This window comes from Hesperophylax consimilis, chromosome 15 (assembly GCF_061612785.1).
Source record: "Hesperophylax consimilis isolate HC1 chromosome 15, BYU_Hcon_1.0, whole genome shotgun sequence".
NCBI classification, from domain to species: domain Eukaryota; kingdom Metazoa; phylum Arthropoda; class Insecta; order Trichoptera; family Limnephilidae; genus Hesperophylax; species Hesperophylax consimilis.
This window is the reverse complement of record NC_142850.1, coordinates 28,333,830-28,356,655: the sequence shown is the minus strand read 5'-3', so window position 1 is coordinate 28,356,655 and position 22,826 is coordinate 28,333,830. Positions and strand designations below refer to the sequence as shown.

At 33.2% G+C, this 22,826-nt stretch overlaps 1 protein-coding gene across 2 annotated transcripts in view; it reads right to left on the bottom strand.

The window, feature by feature from the left end:
- Positions 1 to 22,826, bottom strand: part of trh (PAS domain-containing protein trachealess) — a 490,370-nt gene that overhangs the window by 82,533 nt on the left and 385,011 nt on the right. The gene's annotated exons all lie outside the window — the stretch shown is intronic.

Genomic DNA, 22,826 nt, shown 5'->3' with positions numbered 1-22,826 from the left:
CGAACACGCGACGCTCGGGTGAGACCCAAGCGCTATGCCCACTCAACCACTGACCGGTCAATCTATGTTTAAAACCAGCTGGGCGTAAAAAAACACAGTAATTTCCAAGAATTTCATATCTTAATCAATAAAAGAAATGGTTTACTTGCATGAATTTTTAATGTGTCAAAATGGGAAGGACAAGACTACTAAGACAATGAACGAAGCCCAGCTATCTGATTACAACTGCTAACCTAAACCTAACTAGCGCATTGCATGCGGTTTGCATGAGTCAAACAACAAATTTTGTATGGCTATGGTAAAGTGAATACGTAAGAACAACAATAAATTGTGTTTTAGATAGATCTTTGACGGCAGAAGGACCTGTTTTAGAGAAAATCAATGACAAACGGCGTTAACTTAGCGAAACGAAAGTTGGGTGTCGTTTGTAGATGTTTTACTTGAATATTAGCTGATATTTTTCAAATATCAATTCCGACTTCAAAACGTAACACAATAGGTAAAATAACAAATAAGAATGCTGGAGCTCCTCACTTAACCAATAAAAAATAAACTTATATGGAGGAGTCAAAATCAGGTAACGAGACAAGGACCTCCATAGAAATTTGAATAGCGGAAGAAGATGATTTAGTATGATGTAGCAAAGTTTTAAAAGGTTTTAGGTACATTTGTGGTCACAAACAAAGTTTCAATTTAATTATTTGTCAGTTTATTAGTGTTTATCCTTAAGTAAAGAAGTGTTTTTCATTGACCCGTCTCCTGGATAAGTTATAGGAGGTTACGCGTCTGGCCGGAAATGACGCCATGCCCATAAGTGAAGAAATTTCCGGGTGTTCGATATTCAATTGTAAAGTGACCGGAAGTCAGTAAGGCGCGCGCATTCAAATAAGGCTTGAAAAGTATAATGTGTCAAGTGGTCTGGCTCAATGAAATGAAATCGTAGTTTTCGCTGCCATATTTTTGATTTTGGTCTTAGGAATAAGTAAGGCGGCTATGAATTGAACAATGACTCAGTTCTGATATACCGATGTTAGAACAATCAGACTTGACAGCTTACAGGTACCTAGTACTGAGCTGTACAATGCAAGCCATGACAGCATGTAGGCGCCGATTGCAAAAACGCAGACTAAATGACCCACATTAATAAAACTTGAGTGAGCAAATTTAAAAAAAAACACTTCACATTTAAAAGGAAATGCGGGCGCCGAGAATTATACAAAAAAAATCGACAAAATTGACGTCTTGTATTTCCTTGTTTTCTCCTCCCAAAATTGACATATTTTTAAGATGTTTTTCACCTACCGTATAAGAATAAAATATTCTATGCGTGTACGTTTTTTAAAAATACATTGTCAAGTTTCAATGGCGTTCAAACTAGGCATTTTTTAGGATTTTTGATGGTCCTAACTCCAATAAGAAGGAAAATCAAAAAAGCAAAACGTAGGGATATGCCATAGGTTGATATCTGTATTGCATTAGTGTTGAAATCCAGAGAGAGTAAACAGGAACTAATCTGGTTCACAGATGGGTTCAAGATAGAGGAGGGAACAGGGGCCTGGGTCTGTTTACAAGGTTCCAAGAGGGAACTTAGTATACCTCTAGGAACATGGTAGCCCTAATGTCACTGGAAAGTGACCGATGTGACTCCAAACAGGTGATGGAATGCAAGACCATTCTTCAAGAACTTGCTACCATCAATAAAATAACTCTGATCTGGGTACCAGGAAACAAATTAACTGCGGGAAATGAGCGGGCTGATGGACTAGCAAGGAAAGGGGTGAAAGCACCACTTGCGGGATCCAAGTCAGCTGTAGGAGTAGCAGCTTGCCACACCAAAACACATATTGAAAGGTGGGTCAAATTTCGGCACTGGGAGGAATGGGAAAGGGCACCCGGAATGAGGCAATCATCAAAGTTCTCATAAACGGACCAAACCCAAGGCGAACTAGACAATTACTCAATATGGACAGAAACCCACTGAGGGAACTGGTAGGACTACTAACGGGACACTGCCATCTCAGGAGGCACATGCAGTTGTTGGGAGTGAAAAACACCAACAGATTCAGGAAATGTGAAGAGGATGAAGAGACACCAATTTACCTTTGGTGCCAATGTCACGCTCTATTGGAAACAAGGCTCCTAGGCGCACCTGGGAAGAAGACATAGCCACAATGACAAACCTGGTGAATCTTATAAAAAGGACCGAATTAGTATTAAAGGAATGAGGTAAGAAATGGGAGATAGCACAATGGGCTTATGGCCTAAGTGCTCATGGGAACCTTAAGTCAACCGAATCCTAAATAAAAAAATAAAATTACGCTTTTAAATTATTATTAGCTTACGTAATTGAGTATTTTGCGAGAGACTTTATTTTGTTGCAGAACATATTCATTTTACCCAATAGAAGTGATATCTAAAATATTTGGTAAATTTCATAGAACAATTTTTACATTTGTTAATTATTTTCGTAGAATCAAATGTAATATGAATAATTACAATTAAAATATAACAAAAAAAAATTGAAAAGGTTTGAAAGGTCAAATTTTTTTTTTTTTTTACGATGATGCTTGAGCCAAGTGAAACCGGTTGGTGAGTAAATTAAAATAATTTTGTGGGCAAAACAAGGGTTGTTATATTGAATTATATTATTCTTGTGTCGACCAGGATAAAATCTTCTAAAAATTCAGCCAATCTTCCCTTATTTCTTCTTATCTACATATTCGTATGTAGGCTACATAGTAATGTATTCCACTAAGTCTATTATACTAAAGCCACAAAACATTTATGTTTACGAAGGATGTGCCAGGAATGTTAATAAGCGACCATAAAAATATGTTTACAGCGTAGCTTCAAATCTACATAAAATTGGATGCCCCATTTTCAGACAATTTCTTTTCAAAATACAGACAGAAAAGCAAAAAGTGGCAAATTCTGAAAACAAGCAAAGGCATATTGCAAATAATGCTACCGCAAAGCAAGTGTTTATGAAGGAAAGAAAGCAGCGCAAATCTAAACTACATAAAACATGAATAAAAGGGAGCATTTTAAGTGAATCGGTTGTAAAGTTCCGCATTGGTGGGGGAAGAGTATACGAAGTTGTGTTCCTTTGGGACTGTGCGACAATATTAGACATAGGAATTTTTGTTTTATTATTCAGGGGAAATAATATGCGAAAATTCGATCTATGTAGCGTCTAATATTATACATATATGTATTAATAATGATTTGTATACGAAGGATATTGATTTCGGGTTGAAGAGAAAGTAAAATAATCTTGATGAGTACCTTCGCATACAAATCATATAAATATATGTTTACGAAGATACTTTTCAAACTTATTTTAGTTACTATTGAATCCATGCAATTGGATTTCGGGTTCAAGAGTAACTAAAATAATGTTGATAAGTACCTTCGTATACAAATCATATAAATATCAATATATGTATACGAAGGTACTTATCCAGATTATTTTAGGTATTCTTGAACCCACGTAACTGGATTTCTTAAACTGCATTTTTTAAATTCAATTGAAATTATAAAAACATTTACTGTACAAGTAAGTATACATGAAGACCCCAATTTACAAGGAGGTATTTGACTCATGGAAAGTGTTCGCTTAAGATATAGTGACATTAATTTGTTTGAAAGGAATATTTTTTAGTAATTATTAAAAAAAAATGTGTTTTTTCTATTTTTATTTTTATTCAACGGATTTTTCCTAATAGATGTGAGAAAAAAATTGCAGGCATCTAAATAAGAATTCAAAAACAAATAAAAACTAAATATTTTTGTCCATGAGAATTTTAAAATTAGATTCATTAAACTGTGTAAAATCTGCTGCTTGCTTCTAAAATAATTATTTTTTTTTTTAAATTTCTCGAGGCCTATGTAGAATTTGCCCTATTTAGCGAGTTTTGATTTTAATAAAAGCGATTTTCTAGTTTAAAATTGTGTTACCAAAATACACCAATTTTAGAATTCGGAATATGATTAAATTTTGAGGCGAAATCGCAAAAATATGCATCGCCCCTTTTAGAAGTAAGCCGTAGAAATAACGAAGAAAAATCTCTGTATGCAATTTTTTCCGTGGCGCAAAACGAACCCCAAACTTTCCGTATCTGAGTGAAATGCGACCACCTATTATTAATATATTACTTCAAAACCCTGTTTTGTAAACTTGTCTTAAAGCTGTTAACATGAAAAGCTGTGTTTGCTCTCGCGAAGTATTTTCCTTTTTTTTAAATGTAAAAGCTTGCTCTACATACCACTCTATGCAGATTCTGAACAGACATTGGTCTATACCTGAACGAACGATTTTGAATTTAGTTTTATACCAATTTCATCACAGAGCGCATGGGATGCCATAAAATGAAGGAAAAGTGATGACGGATCAAACGTCACCCACCAAACACCCAGCTCAGCGGGATCATAACGACAAACTCTGATATACTGTTATCTTTCTGTATGTCCAAGCATATATTCCCGAACGTGATACAGGTAATTTTGTACTTTTTGTACCTACATCGAAAAATTGCGTTAAAAAAACGAGTTTATTGTACTCGTATGTACATGTTTTTTTTGTGTTGTTGTTGGCCTTTGTCAAATTACAAATTTTCTCAGTGTGTGGGTAGATTGTAATGTAAAATTACATTTAGCTGATTTATGTAGCGTCTTTTTTGAGAAAAATTACCCCGAAGGCTCTGTGAAAAATTAAGACAAATAATTAGTTTTGTTAGAGAAGAAATAATTTCGAAAACACAAAATTTATCATTTAACATTTTTTGTGTTTGAACTGAACGATACATGTTTTCAGACCGGCCAACCCCACCAATCGCTTTTAAAAATGGCTTTGGGTGTACAAATGTGTAACTACTTACGTATCGTTCGCAATAAAAATCCATACACACAATAGGTACACTTTAAATCAGAACTAAATTTTCATTTAAAACAGGAACCCATAAATTATCCCCTTACAATGTACGCATTGTGCCAATGTTGCCAGAAATCCAAGATAAACCCAATTTCTTATTTTATTTCTCCCTGGGGGCAGTTTTTCACATTGCGCTAACTCTCGTGTTCCCCGCAACCTCTTTAAAGAACTAAATAAAATGGTTTCCCCGCATCGAAATTAAATTGGAATCTCAGGAATTACAGAATAAATGCGTACCGAAGTAGTTAGTAGAGTTATTTATGAATATCGTTCTGAAACAACCCTATTATTTTGGGTTTCATAATATTATGGTAAGATAAACTGAAAGTTATTGGTATTTAAAGTTCATAGAAAAGAACCTTTCCGCCCAAACGAAAAAATTTGTGTTTTGAAAATGGGAATATCATACGCATAAAAAAAATTAAAATGATAGCTGTTTCGTCTTCGGAATGTACTTATTTAATATTGTACCAATAAACTTAAAAAGCGAAACATAACCCTGGTTATAATACAGCTGTTACTTTGTATTAGCTAAATTGAGTGAGTTTATATTATTCAGCGTTGACAAAGCTTGATTACTTAAATTTAGAAATAATTAGCATTAAGTATAGAAGCATAACTAACGAAAGACGGTATTTATTTTTGCGACTTTGCTTCATTTGACCCAATTAATCTGTCTTTGAAAGCAAGAAGCCAGTATTCAGTACTTTTTAAATACCAAAATGAATTTTTCTTCTTACTTTGTCCACTAAGAAAGTAGCCCAGGAAAATGTAACATTAGGGAGTGAAGGTGTAATGGGGGAGGGGGGGAGGATGTCGTAAAACCAGGTGTGTCATAAAAACTGTCCTCTTGTTAGTCCTGAGGTATCGGGGGTGAAAAAAGTCGTTTGGATGATTAGAGTAAATGCGTTTTCAGTACACTTAGTACTCAGGCTTCTACAGTGGGTAGGAGTAAATAGGATTATCGGAAAAGGAGATGGGGATGGTAAGATTTTATTATTTACTGTTTAGGGAGAGTGCGTTGAAGGATATTCTCTTTGAATAGATTTTAAATTGGTCGAAGGAATTTATTTGTTGATAATAGAAATGTGCCCACGAAGCCCATACTTACAAATAGTTAGTTACTCATGAAATTCAACTTAGTAACGTTATGTATGAGAAACGTTATGGATGAGTGCGGTTATGTATGAGTGCGGTTAAGTATGAGTTAGGTTACGTATGAGCAAGGTTATGTATGAGTAAGTTTATGTATGAGTGCGGTTAAGTATGAGTTAGGTTATGTATGAGCAAGGTTATGTACGAGTAAGGTTATCTATGAGTGCGGTTATGTATGAGTAAGGTTATGTGTGAGTAAGGTTATGTATGAGTTAAGTTATGTATGACTAAGGATATGTATGAAAAAGTTTATGTATGATTATTATTTAACGTTCAATAATATTATATCATACTACGCTATTTGGACCAATGAGCAAAATTGTAATTTCTACATATCACTATTTTTGTTCATTTTCACAGTTATTTATCCCGCATGTTCGAACCTTTTCACTGCAAGTAATACAGTTATTCTGAATTATTATTGTTTGCTTCATAAATCCATTAAAAAAAGCAAATTTTAATTTTGTACAGCCCTCTTGTGGTAATAATAATAATATATCCTTACAAATTTGATTTAAAAAATATGGCCAAGTATTTTAACTATGTTTACTGTGTAATTGAAAAATGTAGTCGAAAAAAAAGCCTTATCGAAAAAAATGTAGTCGAAAGATTAAGACCCCATACTCTGTAATCTGACTTTAATAATTGACAAAGTAACCCACAAAATAGACATCTCCAATTAGTACCTTCCAATACCTACACTAAATTCCTCAGCCACCCCATTTCCTCCCACACTACGCCTCCTAACCTCCCAGGGCCGCATACAATATAAGGTAGATGTGGATTGTGGATGTCCCCAGCGTGTCCGTGACTACATAACGTCCGAGCAGGACTTTTATGACGGAGGTCCATCAGTGTTTGGCACACCACAGCAGAATTTAACCCGCCTGGGAATCGAACTGGGCCCGAAAAAACACCCCTGCCTGCCTCCCTAACTGGGAGTCACCTAGCTACTACTTTGTTTATGTATGTAGGTACCTTATTCAATAATAATTCAAACCTAACTTAGCAAGTGAGATATGGTACAATATATAATATGGACAGTAAAATTTATGTCTACATCGAAAATTATGGAAATGGAAGCAGAAATTCTCGTATTTGTTTTTGTTTATTGATAAGAACATGATTTGTTTTTCGCAGAAAGTATTATAAAGCACAATAATATTCGATTTTTCAATTCGTAAATTAACAAGCGTGGATCCGTGAAAAATCACGGGATATTTTGTTATAAAATACTACTTAATAAATAACCCTCTCCTGAAAATGGAAATTGTCGCAGACCCTTAAAAAATCATGAAATCTGACTTTATTTGTCAAGATTAACCCTAAGAACAAAAAACAAATATATTAATCGCACATGTCAAATATAGGATTAAAATAATTTTCTGGCAAGAAATTTTATTGCTTGTCTAAATTCGGGACACATGAGTTCCAATTTTGAAAATAGCAATAAAATAATTTTCTGTTAAAATATTATATTATTATAGGTAAGTACTTTATGGCTTGTATGAATTCATGACACAATTCCAATTTTGAAAATGACAAATAAATTCAAAACATATTCGAGTTCATTGAACCAGAGTTATAATCTCTCTCAGGCAGACCCACAACTTAAATCAGTATGTTTTAAAATTTCAGTTTCAACAAAGATTTAAAAAGTAACTGTCAGTTTATTTTTATTTTACCAAAGTCTCCCTCTTTCCTTTAAAAGTTGCCCATCTTCCTCTTCTGCAAATGTACCAATGGTAACTGGTAGGTAACTACTGGCAATATACCGGCCATTATGGCAAAGTGTATCCATCATGTGTTACTGTTCCGGGACGGTCGTGCGTGTTGTGTTACTACCTCCCTCTAGACCCGGGATTAGGTAATGGAAGACTGGTTGCCTACGTGATGCATGCTTTATCGTCGTTTGTTTACATTCGCATTTGTTGGTGAACCCTGGCTTTTTATTAAACCCAAAACCCAAATGGAGAAACCAAAAATCATATACGATATTTTATTAAAATAACGTGATAAAAATTATGATATATGGTGACCGGATAAATCATCAAAATAATAATTCAACACATCTTTAAAAGGTTATATAAAGTCATGAAAAGTGATGAAACAAAAACTCTATTAACTGGGTTATGTAGGTTAGGTTAAGTTTACAAAAATTTTTTCATCGTTTCATTGACTTTATATCACTTTTTAAAAGTGTGTTGAATTGTCGATGTGTTGATTTATCATGGAACCATTATTAGAAATGAGTGTAAGGAGAAAATATGATGCACATGTTTTTTTTATTGTATTTAAATTTAAAAACGAATCAATTTTACAATTTGAAAATATCCTTCTACCGCCCCAGTAAATGGAAGATGTTACTTGGTTCATGATGGAAAACTTAGCCAACCGAGAGATTAAACTCACGACGCCTTGGTGAAACACAGACGATGCCAACCCAACCACTGACCAGTTAGTGGTGAACGAAGTCGAGGACGCCCTAGGATGACACGACACAATCAAGTGAATCGTATAATTGAGTTGGGTCATTCCAAGAATCTGAATAAGTAAGAGATTTATCTTTGAATGTGAATGAAGCAAGAACTGTTTGTCGAGACAGAGTTGTGTGTTGGTCTATCCTCTCTGCCAACCACTTCCGGGAAACGGCGTGATATTTACTAATGATACTACTAAGGATTATATTAAAATGTCACCCATCTCACCCTTCAGACCCACTTTTTAAAAAATTCGCAATCCTAGACATTAGACAATTATACGTTACGACAATTCTTATTCACATAAGGAAAAATGATTTAACATTCAAAACTCAACACAATATTTGCACCCGCTACTCAACACACCAAAAATGTAAAATTCCTCCAACAAAAACAGCCTTCGCCCAGCGACAGTTCTCTTATATAGCGCCTAAAATGTTCAACTTACTGAGTATTGATATTAAGACATCGAAAACTGATGATCTTTATCCCATTAGTGTACAGAACTGGTTATTTGCTCAAGGAAGGAAATATTATAAATAATGCCTTACAACTTAATAGTGTTCTTATTTTTCGAGTAAAAATTTTATCTCTAATTTAACTTTCAACAAAAACTTTATATTACGCTGATGCGATTATTTTTATTTTCTATTATCCCTAGCATTATCTATTATTTTTATTTGTATCCTACCTTATTTTTATCTTTATGTTTACAAGATTCACCTACTCCTATTCCTTTCCTGTATGTGATCATGTACATAATATTATATATTCAGTATTGGTTATTTATTAAGGGAAAGAACTATTTTAAAGAATACCTGACATCATTAAATAAGTTCATTTGCTTTATTATTCTTTCTTTTTTCATTTCAATTCTGTTTAAAATTTCTTTTTAAAATAATTATTTAATTTATCTTTTATTTTCATCGCTTTCTTATTTTCAGTTAAACCTATTTAACCTATACCTATTTTACTACTGAATGAATCATGTATTACATGTATATAATTATACACAAATTTCGACTACCATAATACGGACATGTGTCTAGTGTGGTAGTCGAAAAGCATGTAAAAACCTGTATCCTAATATATTTTTATGAATAAATAAAATTAAAAAAAAAAAAAAAAAATTAGTTAGTTAGGACAAAAACACAAAGTCACCAAAAACACAGCTAGTACCATCTTCCATAATTGATCATAGCGTTTAGACAGAAATCAGGACATTTGCTGAAGGTAAAAATAGTCCAAATGAGAATAAATCAAAGTATGATGGAATGAATTATGGGAGAATCATCTGTAGAGGATCAGGTTTTTCATCTCTAATTAGAATTTTTATAGGAAATGTCATGGTACATTCATCACTTATTTGTGGCTTTTATTTTATACGGTTTTCGGTCGCTGTGGTTCATGATATCCATAATCACCTTATTAAGTACGTGATAATGATAAAACGCTTGTAACGATTTCTCAAATTGAATAAATCAAAGAAACTTACCAATCAACACCGAATCAACAGAGGGACAATAAAAAATTACCCAAAAACAGTCAAATTATGAATGTTGTTTGAAAAGGTGCCATATAAATTGCTATTTTACGTGGCATTGGCAGTAGAATAACAATTCGATGCGATAAAAACGCAACGAAATTTTGTTAAAAAAATATTATAGACTCTAAAACTTCAAAGATACTAAAAAGTTTCTTCAAATAAGTTAACGGTAGGTACTTAGTCGAAGAAAAATGACTTGTAAATAGTTCAACATCATTAGGTGAGTTAGCGAATATGAAAAAAGTTGCGATTCATTGTCAAAAACAGCTTAAAGTTGTGATGGAATGGATTGCATTTTTGCTACGGAGGAGCTTTTTTATTTGGGCATCGGGAATTGTTCCCCTTTTAAGGTTCTGTTTGTAAGTTACCCCTGGACGGTGTGAAGTGGTCTGTTCCCAGGAGACATGAAGGATCTTGCGAAGCCTTTTTACACTCACGATCACTTTACACAAGTTTAAGGCTAATGCTGGTGGATGATTTGCATTTATCTTGGGGAAGGAGGGTCAATTTTTCTGCAGCAAGGACTTTGATATAAAGTTGTCAGAAAAAATACAGTATTTAAAGGGTTAAATATACTAAAAATGTTTAAAGTTTTTAGGGTTTCAATGATTTGATGTAAGTATTAAAAAAAGTCTGTTATTTTAGGAAAATAAGCATGAATTGTAAGTAATTCTGAAAATAGTTTTTCTGTGAAGAATTTTACTTATGTATCAGTAATACATACAGTAGGTTCCTTTCAAATAGTTCCATATGTCTAATTCATTCGATTTTGTTAATCACAAAACCATTAATATAGGTATGTGAACACCCTCCGACCGAGCTGAAACTCGGGAGATAAACTCGATGTCGATGACAATGCATTCTATCAAATGTCTTTGGTGGCAATTACGCATACATACGCGGATACACACACATTTATTTGAAATTTGATGACGTTATTGCCGATAATATACGAATCGAATGTCGGTCCTACCCATTGATGTATTGATCCTACCCAATCGGGTAACTCAGTTATTAGAGGAAAGTTCAATCATCAGTTAAGCAAAAAAAAAATACTTTTAAACACAAATAATATTAAAAAACATAGATGTATTGTAGTAAAAAAACATTATTTTTTACGGGTTGATTGTTTATTTTTCACTTTCAAAATAAACCCTTTGCCAAAATACAAAGTTTCATTGAACCAACTTCTTCCTAGAAATCCAGTCTCTTTCAATAATAACCAGCTACGACTTTTCAACTATTAGGTTCTTTTTTTCGCTAGGAGAGGCAAAAAGTCCAAAAGGGAGGTAAAAAGTGTGAATGAAGGAAGACTGGGGAAGAAAAAAGAGAGTGATAAAACGTAGGACGGACCCCGGACCCCGGGCCCTGGGGATGTAAAAGGTCCCGTTTCACTCACACCCGAGAGGGAATCGGACCAATTTGCAGGCACATAAGTGAGATATCTGGTATTTTGTTTTATTTGTCATAACAAAGGTGAACGAAAAATAAAATATTTTTTTGTCTTGGGGAAATGGCAATGATGAAAATAAACACCTACTACACACCTAGAAACGTAGTACTGCTTATAAAAAGTAATAAAAAAATAAGATTACAGCAAAATGAAGTATTTATTAAAAATAAGGGATCATTTTTAATCTTATGTTTTAAGTTTATTTGGTTAAATTATAAAACTTTTCTGTATAAATTAATACTTGCTAAGAGTCACGGCAATGACTGAAACTAGTGATATTCTATTATCTCTGCTTAATCTTTCGTGGAAACGGTGAATTATTATCTTGTTAAAATCAATATTAATAGTGTTTCAACTTAATCATTTAACTCTTAGATTTTTTTCTTAGGACGGGTTGTTTCGGAGAATCTGAACAATTCATCAAATTTAAACGTTCATTTTCAAGTTCTGTGAAAGATTTTTTCAAGTTCTGTTTTTATTTCAGTTTTGTCAAGCAACTAGCCTACAATGATATAAAAACAGAACTTGAATAAGTCTTTCACAGAACCCGAAAATGAACGTTGAAATTTGATGAATTGTTCAAATTCTCCGAAACAACCCGTCCTTAGCCTTTTCTTAGCATCGGTTGTTCAGCAATTAAACACATAGTTTGTAGAAAAGAACTCTTATATTACTATGCTATTATGTCAGTCGATAACATCATGAATCAAAAGTTTATATCATTGTATTTTTCAATATTGAAAAAAAAATGTAATTTGTAGCTTATCTTATCTTAAGCAACGATTGCTCAAACTTCTTTCATTTTAACGTTGAACACATTCCTTACTGACGAATATTTATTGTCCTGCTCTTAATACCTCACGGTCAGTTAGCCGGGGGGTGTTTTCAGTGTGGATGGGCGGGGGAGGGGGAGGGGGTGTTTTAATAAACGCGCCTGGAATAGGGGAGGCCGGGCGATCCGAGTCGGGGGACTTGAAGGCTAATGTTATTTTCACACCACCAACTAGGTACGGAAGAAAATACACTTTGCAAAAAAAGAGGACGTGCTGAAAGCTAATGTAAGATTGTTAAAGTCGTGCTGGGGAGGAAATGGAAGGTGTGCTTTTATTTGGTATAAATATATAAAGAAATACTAAATTTAAAATATAAATATTTAATTTGACACAAACATTAATATTAATCAAAAACATCCGTTGGCTCAATTATTTTTGTAGACTAACTTAGTTAATAAGGTAATATCACTAGGGCATATCAAAATAATAAACTATAAAACTACAGCTTAGTACAATTATTGCAAATTAATTATTGTAAAGAGTTGATGTTATAATATATAGATACTGGGTGTTAAGGGACTTACTTAGCTTACTTAACCATTGACTCGTGGCATTATTTGTGTTATGGTTATGAGTAAAAATATTAATGAAATTTTGTGTCTCCGGTTAATTTGTTCAACAAAAAACATAGAAAATCAGTCGTCATTGGACAGGTAGGGTCGATGTGAGTGACACGTGGATGATTTTTTAAAATTGTTTATTAAAATGAAAACAAATCACAACAAAAGTCAGCGGAGACCAACATTTAATTTAATTTTTTTACTGCATATAATTTCATGAATCACAGGATATAGTAAGTCAAGTACGACTCTGAACACCCTGTTACTTATTACTTCTTCAATAATTGCAAATTCACTTTGTGGCGTAATTTTAATTTAAATGGTTTGTGAATACAAAGTGATTCATTTTTTTTCAAATATGCACACATGTTATCGCCATAGAAAATAATGCAGATATTGCAAAAAAATAAACGAATTTGTGATATGAGTTTTCAGAAATTAAATATGGATTGAAATGATCATAAAATTTTTGCCAACCTTTCTTACCCAGTCCCCTTCTTTTTCCCAATTTCCTTCCAACAAAGGATTGCACAGAACTAATATGTGCGAGTTCATTCAAGAAATCATTCCTACTTTTCCATAACCATTTTCCCATCGAATATCACATTCAGTACTTTAATAACAGTAATTTATTCCGTAAGTGGGGGTTATTTGAGCGAACTAATCATACATAGCACTACGTAGCTCCGGAGGGTAGAATGCGCTAAATATCACAATTAATATACGACACGAGATGACAGCTTTGCGACAGAAATTATTATTGCCAGGGGTGCATTTTTATCTCAGTCCATTTATCCAAGTTAAGGGAGGCTGTAGGCTCCAGAGAGATTAATGGATACTGTTAACGTTTAAAAATGGAAAAATATTGTGTTAATGTTAATTGCCTACCAATTTTATATCATGGCCCAACTTTTACACTTAAATGGATGTAAATATCTTTCTTTCATTGTTCAACTGGTAATTTTTTGACAAATTATTGTTGTTCATTCAAATATTGTCGTATTTTTTAAGATAGATTTAGGATATGAAGATTGAATTACGAGGTGTAAATCTAATATTTTATTCGAAATGTGTTTTTCACAAGTACATAATTTATGTAAAATTCAAAACTTTTAAATGAAAATTTACTATTTTAGTTTTAGTTTCAGAGCCAATAAATTAGCGTTCATTGTAGTATTATTTTGTACAGATTTATAAAATGATAATAATAATTACTTTTTTCCGAAATTTAAACATAATGATATTATTGATGATTAAAAAAAAATTAAAACTGTTTCTTTATGGTTGCGTATAATTTAACGCAGTTTAACATATCATACATTTTCTGGGCGTATCTTTTAGATTTTTTTTCAATAATGGACCATTTAAAGACATATTTATAGTGATAACAAAAAATAAATAAATAACAAAACAACTTAATTTGTAAAACAGCAAAGAGCATTTATTTTTTTATAAAAGAAACCATATATGTAGGCAGTAGTTTTTATTAAATTTCGACAACTAAACCTCCCCTAACACCTAAACATTTGCCTGCAATAATGAATGGCAAGGCGCGTGACCTGACTTGCCCAAGGGAGGGCCCGGGGCTTGGAAATGCATTGCCCAGTGCTCGTGCCCTCGTTCAGTGCTCACTTCTTTCCAACTTCAAGCTAATTTAATAAACTACCTGCATTTTTCCCTAATATCCGTAAAAAAGATTATTATAATATATTTATATTTCATGACGCTAATCCTCACCTTTCCAGCACGTTTAATACGACAAAAAAAAACAAATTTTCCTGCCGTATCGTTAAATCGTAATAAAAGTAATTTTGAAAAATGGATATTTTTTTAAATATATCAAATAATAAAACCAGTTAAACACACATCGACAGAAAATACTGTGGAATGTTTCAAAATCTCACCGTTCGAGTATTCTGGCTTTGCTCCTGAAAACAGATGATTTCTGATTTCTCTTATTTATTGTTCACTTATCTGTATTTGATACTTTGAACACCTTGGTGTCGTGAAAGTGCGACTCCACTCTATTAGTTGGTATTGCTGGAATAAGCCCCACGCAACACACACGAAGAACCAGTGCTAGAACTATGCTAATTGCGATGTTATATGGGACAATTCATTATTTAATGCATATGCTAAGCTTGATAGACAGTACTCCCCAATGTTTAAACTTGGGCTTCTGGAACATAAGAAAAGCCCAGATTAGATTATAGGATAAAAAAGAACTCACCCGTCGCAGTCGGGGCCAGTCTGCCAAATTCTGGATGCACTCGAAATATGAATATTAAAATATAATTCACAATGATTAATTCCACGGTTGTGGTTATTTTATAGCTCAATCCTACCTGTCTAAGATACTATTTTATACTGATTAGATCGATATCTTCGGGATTTTTGTGTGAAAAAAATTGGCCCTAAAAAGCCATAGATATGCCAATATATAGTCAGTAAAATTCTCATCCGGAGCCTACTTATTATACTGTACACCAATGAAAAGCTCTGAAAGTTTCATAGACTTTTAGGGTTTTTCATTCGTGGATATAGTTATGAAATCATATGACGTCACAATATTTCGGTTTCAATTTATAGTTATACCCCCTGTACTGAGCTTTGCAGAGCTCCAAACGAGCATAATGTCATTTTATTGACATCTTGCATCAACAACCGGTCATGGTGAAATTATTGGGATGGGTACATTAGGTAAGTAGGACAATTGCAGGACTTGAGATTCCATATCCACCAAGTCTTTGCGAACCTACCAATCCAATGTATTGCGTGAACATACCGCATAGTGAAGACAACTGTTTTTAACAATTAAATTTGTTTGGGTTGACTATTTTTTTATTCAATAACCACTTAGAATATTAACAACACTTAATTAATGTGTACCCCCATTCTATCTGATGCCAAACGTTCACAGTCGTCTTGCCTAAATTGACCGAGTAAATATTCATTATATCGTTATATGTCGGTTAAAACAGTTAGGGGACTTGACACAAGTCACAATGCGACAGATGAAATATCATTATTGAAATTAGCATTCCTCAATTAGGTGTGATGACAGTTGTTTGAACGGTGATTAGGAACTGTTCAATAAAATTCAGCAGTTTTTACATGTTCTAGACACATGGGTGTGTTATTACATTTGTTTGAACGTATAAATTTGTGTGTATATGCTAAGAAGAAATAGTATTAATAATTTGTTAAGATTCTCTTCAAATTATTCGTAATCCGGAAAAAAACGGAATTTATGTTATTTCACAATTGATCAATTTACTAAATTCTATAGTACCTATACTTATATAAATAGCAGAAGATGCTCTCAATATTACCCTGGTGTAAGGTAAGATCGCCATTCAGAATTTAAACGTTGCTTGAAATGGCTTTAGCCGTGTTTGGTGAACAGATTTGAATAGCCGGGTACTGCCCCACCTTTCTCTTCCCCATCTTCTCCTCCTCCTCACTAAGTTCGGCCTCACAATATATCCCGATTGGGGACGCCATAGTCTCACTGGCTCCAGACGGTTAGGAGCAGTTGGGACTCTTGTGCGATATTCACTTAAAAATAATTTAAAAAAACCCATCAATTACATATTTATAATTTAAGAAGATGATAAAACTAATAAATCTAAAGGTAACGGTCGCAACTAAGAATCGAACACAGGATCTTCGTCTTGCCGGAATAACGTCTCAGTAAGACAAGATCCTGGATTTGATTCCCAGTTGCGACCATTACCATTTTATTTTCTGTGTCTTATTCTGTTTCATGTTTTGTTTAGATTTACTAGTATTATCATCTTCTTCAATTAGAAAAATAAATATTTAGTTGGCCAGTTTTTTAACCTCTGATCTCTGGATATAACATTTTATTAATGAAATCGAAATTATTTCCGATTGACGTTTATTTATAAGAGGGTCGATGAGAATCAAATATCACGTAGTACTCTTTACATAGACCTAAGCTAAAACACCCCAAAAGTTCAAAAGTAAGGGTAGTAAGTCTATAATTTCGGCCGGTGCCTATAGTTCATCAATTGATCCAATTTGTGATTGATTCCTCCCCTTTTGGAGTAGAAGAAACTGACCACATGTACAACAATCTTCCCTGATTGCTAATAAGGGATAAACTAAGTTATCCTATTTTTCCTTTGACCAATCCAAATCGGCCAGGGGTGTGGATTTTCCTCCCCGAACTTGCAGTATTTGAAAAAATAGTTTTTTTTTGATAAATGGGCTGCTTTATCGAATCTAATTGGGGATTTTTTGTCAATTTTGAGGGGAGTTTGAACAGTTATTTTGTAAAGAATAGCCATTTATGAAAAATAACATGGAGCTTTACTATGTGTCATGGTGATTCAAATAGCCATTAGCTCGAATTATTACTTACACTTTTTTGCACATAACAAGAGAGAACTGAAAAAAAAATCGTTGAATTCAATGCCGTTTAATGTTTGATTTAACTAATGATTTTAACATTTGCGAAAAATAATTTAAAACTAGTGAAATTGAATACAAAACATCAGTCGATAATTTTTTTTGAGAGATGCAAACAGATTTCTACCTAATGGCTTTAAGTGTACAAATGAACTATTTTATAAAAAAAATATTGTTGGGATTTCTTCGTTATGTAGATTACAACTTTAAGTTAATACCAACAAATGTTTCAAAAAGTTTATTTCTTTACAGACATATGTCGAAATATTGAAATATTTTATTTGCACTGCTATCGGAATTGCACAACATTATAGTAGATATGATTCAATGCATCCAAAATGCAAAGAAAATGTATTCCCTAGTTCCGCAGAGTCATCCGAGTAATCATCGCCGCTTATCTCCGCATCGAAAAAAATCGCAGGCTTTAATGCGGATATTTTGGGATCCGGGCAAAGTGACGCGGAAGTATAGCAGGACCTAACGAATAAGTTAAAAAACAGGACTATTATTATGAGAGGGGAGGAACGGAAGTACTGTACTACTATTGAACAAGTCCCCTCGGATCTTAAGGTCCCAAGAGTGCATTTCAATCAGCAATAGTAATCCGGAATAACATTATTTCGGGCACTTGACGGACAAATCAAGAACGAGTATTTATTTTGGATTTCGATGTTTTTTCATGAAGCAAAATTAAAATCTGTTTTATTTCTCTAGTTTAGAAAAAAATTGTTTTGTGTTTTTACAAGAATACAGGAAATTTGTACGAAATTCATTTATTTTTCACAGATGTGTAAAAACTGGATCACCAAATACGCTGAAAAATCACCCTGTTGATTATGAATATTAATGTATTTTTATTAATGACATATAAAGATGCCTACCTTAGTAACATCATAATTCCCCTTTTTATCATTCCTTTAGGTAATACTTCCATATTTACGAGAATAATGAGTACTGTAAATCTATTAAGAATTTCTTAAAATTATTGGTAATCTGGTTAAAAACGGGATCAAGACGTGCAGTGCTAACGCTTTTCTACACCTTGACTAGCGAAAATATTGCCAGAAATAAAATTCGTTGCAATGGTTCAGAGTAATCCAAAAAGACACGAGAAATTCCACTGCACATGTTTTACAGGAATAAATCAGTTAGCGCGTCTAGCCGATTGCGCGCGGCCAAACCTTCTGCAAGGAGGGGGTGCGGGCGGTCCGATGTCCGAGCCTCATTAAGGGTAGTTTGGATGCCGCCCTCATCCACCGGGCGTTCAGATTTCAATATAACAGTTCCACCCCGGGCGAGGTGCGAATATAAGCCGCATATATGCAATATTGTTTGTTTTCATTGCCATTCCGGTCACGCGTGCGCGATTCATATTTTGTTGGCAGCTTTCATACGGTTTGAATAAAGTATAATGAAGATTTTCAGACGGGATTTAATGTGCTTTATTATTTGTGATGATAATTGATTTGAATGAAGCTGCTAAATAGTAGTCAGTTGTAGAGAGGGTCCACGGATAAAGGAATGTAATGACTTTGAATGAAATGAACGAAGAACTCGGGAAAAAGACATGACTCAATCAAGAGAATCAAATGCTTGAGTATTGTCATGTCATGAGTCGGGATAGCAGAAGAGTATATAAATTAATGATAATGGCCAAGACAATTGTTTGACGTTTCATATGGGCAATGGCGTTAATATTAGTTAGTTAGTAATAAATATGAATTAAAATGTGTTTTTAAATTAATTGAGAGAATTTACTGAAAAAAAGAGTAAACTACACAAAAAATTGACAATGCTTTGAAAGACGGTTGTTTAAAAAACTAGAATCATACTAGTTTCCCAGTAGATTCTAAATGGATTAAATATGAAATTATCGGAAAATAAATCTTCTTAACAAAGATTTTTGAGAAGTTAAATACGATAAAAAAACGTTCCTTTTACATACTATATGAAGTTAAAAATAAGATAGGTGAAATATTAAAATATTAAGATACTACTTTCTAATGGGACTGAACCTATGTATAACCTAACCTTCCATTGGATAGGAACTTCTGTGAAAACATCTCAAAGAGAATTGTTCCCACAAAGAAAATACTCGGACACCTCTTGAAGAGGTTCGGTAATCTAATAAAATATAAAATATTGTGCCCCGGGGACAGGACGGGGGTGAAATGCTCCGCTGATTATTTCCTCCCTTAAGAACAAAGAGGGAGGGGTGTTAGAGAAATAGTTATCATATATTTCACTGGACAAGAGATATAATAAAAGATTTTACAAGAGATGCGCTCAGGTTGGATACAATCGTAAAATATTTGTTTTGGACTTGGAACAAGTATTACTCGTAAAAAAAACTTTGTTCAGTATATGTCATATTAAATAAGAAACGTGCGATTAATAAGGCAGAAGATCTTGATCAATTAACTAACGTCCTGATCACCGGTATCCCCTCACGGACGATGAAAATGTATTATGGGAAAGAATATTAATCAGGAATAGTTGAGGATGTGGATATTCGAACTTTTCTCTATGGGTTTACCAAAAATATTGTGTTTTGCCATTTGAACACCTAGAAAATAGAAAATACTTCTGAAATATTTTAAAGCCATGCTTCCATAACACGGACTTTAAAAGGATTAAATTTCTCTGAAGATCTGAAAAAATCCATTTGTTTTTTTAAGCAACACGAACATTACTAAAAACCCCACAGTATTTTGACTCTTTCTCCTACCAACAAAATCAGCGGAAAACGTTACTTCTGTAATAATGGAGGATTAGCCAGGTTAACCACGATGCGCGCCTTGGTCGAAAACCTCAAAACCTTTTAAAATAAATATTAAACTGTTACAGCATTTGAATGCCTTAACCTTCAATTTCATTAAACAATAGGGACCTGCAGAAATATCCCTTAAGGACCTACAGCAAATGTTGCAGCAATAAATTAACTAAACTGATGATCAAATATTGTGTTAATCTTAGTTTACGAATGTCAATACAGACACAGAAGACCTGCACGTTTTTCTTCATTCAGCTTAAAAAAAACAGAAGTTCCACTCTTTCCGGGTTGTGTATTTTTGTCGTACTAACTGTGTCGCCAGGAAAACGTGATAGGAAAAGGCTAATTCAACAAGTCCGACTGACACTGGGACCTAGGAGTCGTGATAATCACTTTGCTAGTTGACAAGGCTTTATGAGTGGTTGACTTGGTCAGCCACGTCACGACGATGTTTGATTAGTGAGGTTGACAGTTTCTTCAAAGGTAGAAATTTGAAGTTGACAGTATTTATTTTCACCACACTTTTTTTGGTTTTAACAGTTAAATTGATATTACAAACTTCCATAGCTCGTGGTAAAGCCAAATCTAAAAATTGAGACAGGAAAGTTGTTCAAATTTCAAGACATTAGAAGTCTCTCGGCCATATTTTTTATTTATTTATTTATTTTATTATAAGAACTTGTTGAACATTTATACATATTTGTGATAATTCATCCGCCATGCTAGGGATGTCCCTGTGTTATGGCGGGTGATGTTTACAGATTGGATTTATAAAATAAGTTAATTATAAGTTATATAGTTATGCAAATTAGATTAAAAGATAAGTTAATTAGATTATACAATTAAATTAAATAATAAGTAAGTAATAAAACTATACAAATTAAATTAAATTAAAAGTTATTAAATTATACAAATTTAATTGCATTACAAATATTAAAATCATGGTTTCTAAATGTATTTATAGTAATAAAAATAGTATTAAATATTAATAATAATTGATAATTAGTTGATAAAATTATAATATAATTTAATTTATGTACCTACCAATTTTTATATATTGTGGTCTCCAAGTGAACTTATCCATTTTGATATTAGTTTTTAAATTTATGGGGTTGGGTTTCGGTTTTTAAGTTTTCAGGGAGAAGGTTAAATATTTTGGGAGCTAGGTACATGAAATGTCTTCGAGCTGACGTGGTATGTAGTGTAGGTACGTTGTAGTGTCGGTTAGTTATTGTTCTGGAGGTGTAATTGTGGTGTACGAGGGTTTTTTTCTTATATTTGTACAAAAAATGCATTAGAGTAAATTTTATGTGGAGTTGCCGTATGTTTAAGACATTGTATTCAGTGAAGAGTCGAGTGGATGAGTATCTTGTCGGTCGCTTTTTGATAGCACGTATTATCGTTTTTTGGGCTTTTTGTAATGGATCAATAAGATAATGTGCATATATAGTGTCAAATATTATTATTTTCACATTAAGGTCGGGATATTTCAACCTTTACCGCAATTGATTAGCAAGCATATCGACAATCGGCCCATGAATCTGTTATATATTTTAACAGAACGTTCATGATGCTATGCTTGCTGATTGACCACATTGTTTAACGAGGACCGTTCAGTGTAAAACAATCCAAATAAATTTGGTCATCAATCAAAAATAACGAAAGTTGTAACAACCTAACCTTAATTTTTTTTTCTCAGTTTTACTTCTCCATAAAAGATTGAAAGAAAAATAATCTATGATCAAGCTACCTGTCAAAATTCAATACGTTTCACATAGAAGATAATCGAAAAGTTTGTCTTTCCTTTATCATGCAGCATGATAAACATAATAAAATGCAACACAAACAAAAGTTTGTGTTTCCTTTATCATGCAACATGATAAACATAATTAAATGCAACACAAACAAAATTTTGTCTTTCCTTTATCATGCAGCATGATAAACATTATTAAATGCAACACAAACAAAAGTTTGTCTTTCCTTTATCATGCAGCATGATAAACATGATTAATGCAACTCGCGATTTCGTGAATTGCCCCTCAAACAACTAAGTCTTTGAGAATAAAGAACTCACCGACAAACATCAAAGAATTATGAACAGAGCGAAGGCTATTTATTCAGGTTTTTATTCAGAACTCTGCCCGTCTTATTTTTCCTATTGTTTATTTGGCTTTCTTTTTTCAATCTGTTTGGGCTTGCGTGATTTATTACGGTTTCAAACGTCTTCACGGTCGATTCAGATATTTGCACCAGATAAATGCTAATGCCTAGATGATAAATTGGTCAGAAAATAAAAAATACAGGAGTGTTATGATTACACAATAAATTAATAATGTGATAAGAAAAATGGGGTCGATTTCGGAGTATAACTTTCTTGATTTGTTCCTCCGTTTACGAGTAAATCATGTCCGAAGTTGAAATTTTTTAGGTCAAATTTGAAATTTCTTTTGAATGTGTCTAATAGACCCGACTCCAAAAGATTTAAATCTTTATTTTATTTTTTTTCGTTTCTATTTAATATACTATATCTACACCAGTTTAAAGCTTGTATTGTGAGTTTTCGGATACCGTGTATAAAGGTAGGTACTAAATCACAAACAAAAAATAAATGGAAAAAATCAACAAACTTCGGGATGTGATTCTACATGATAGTGCAAGAAAA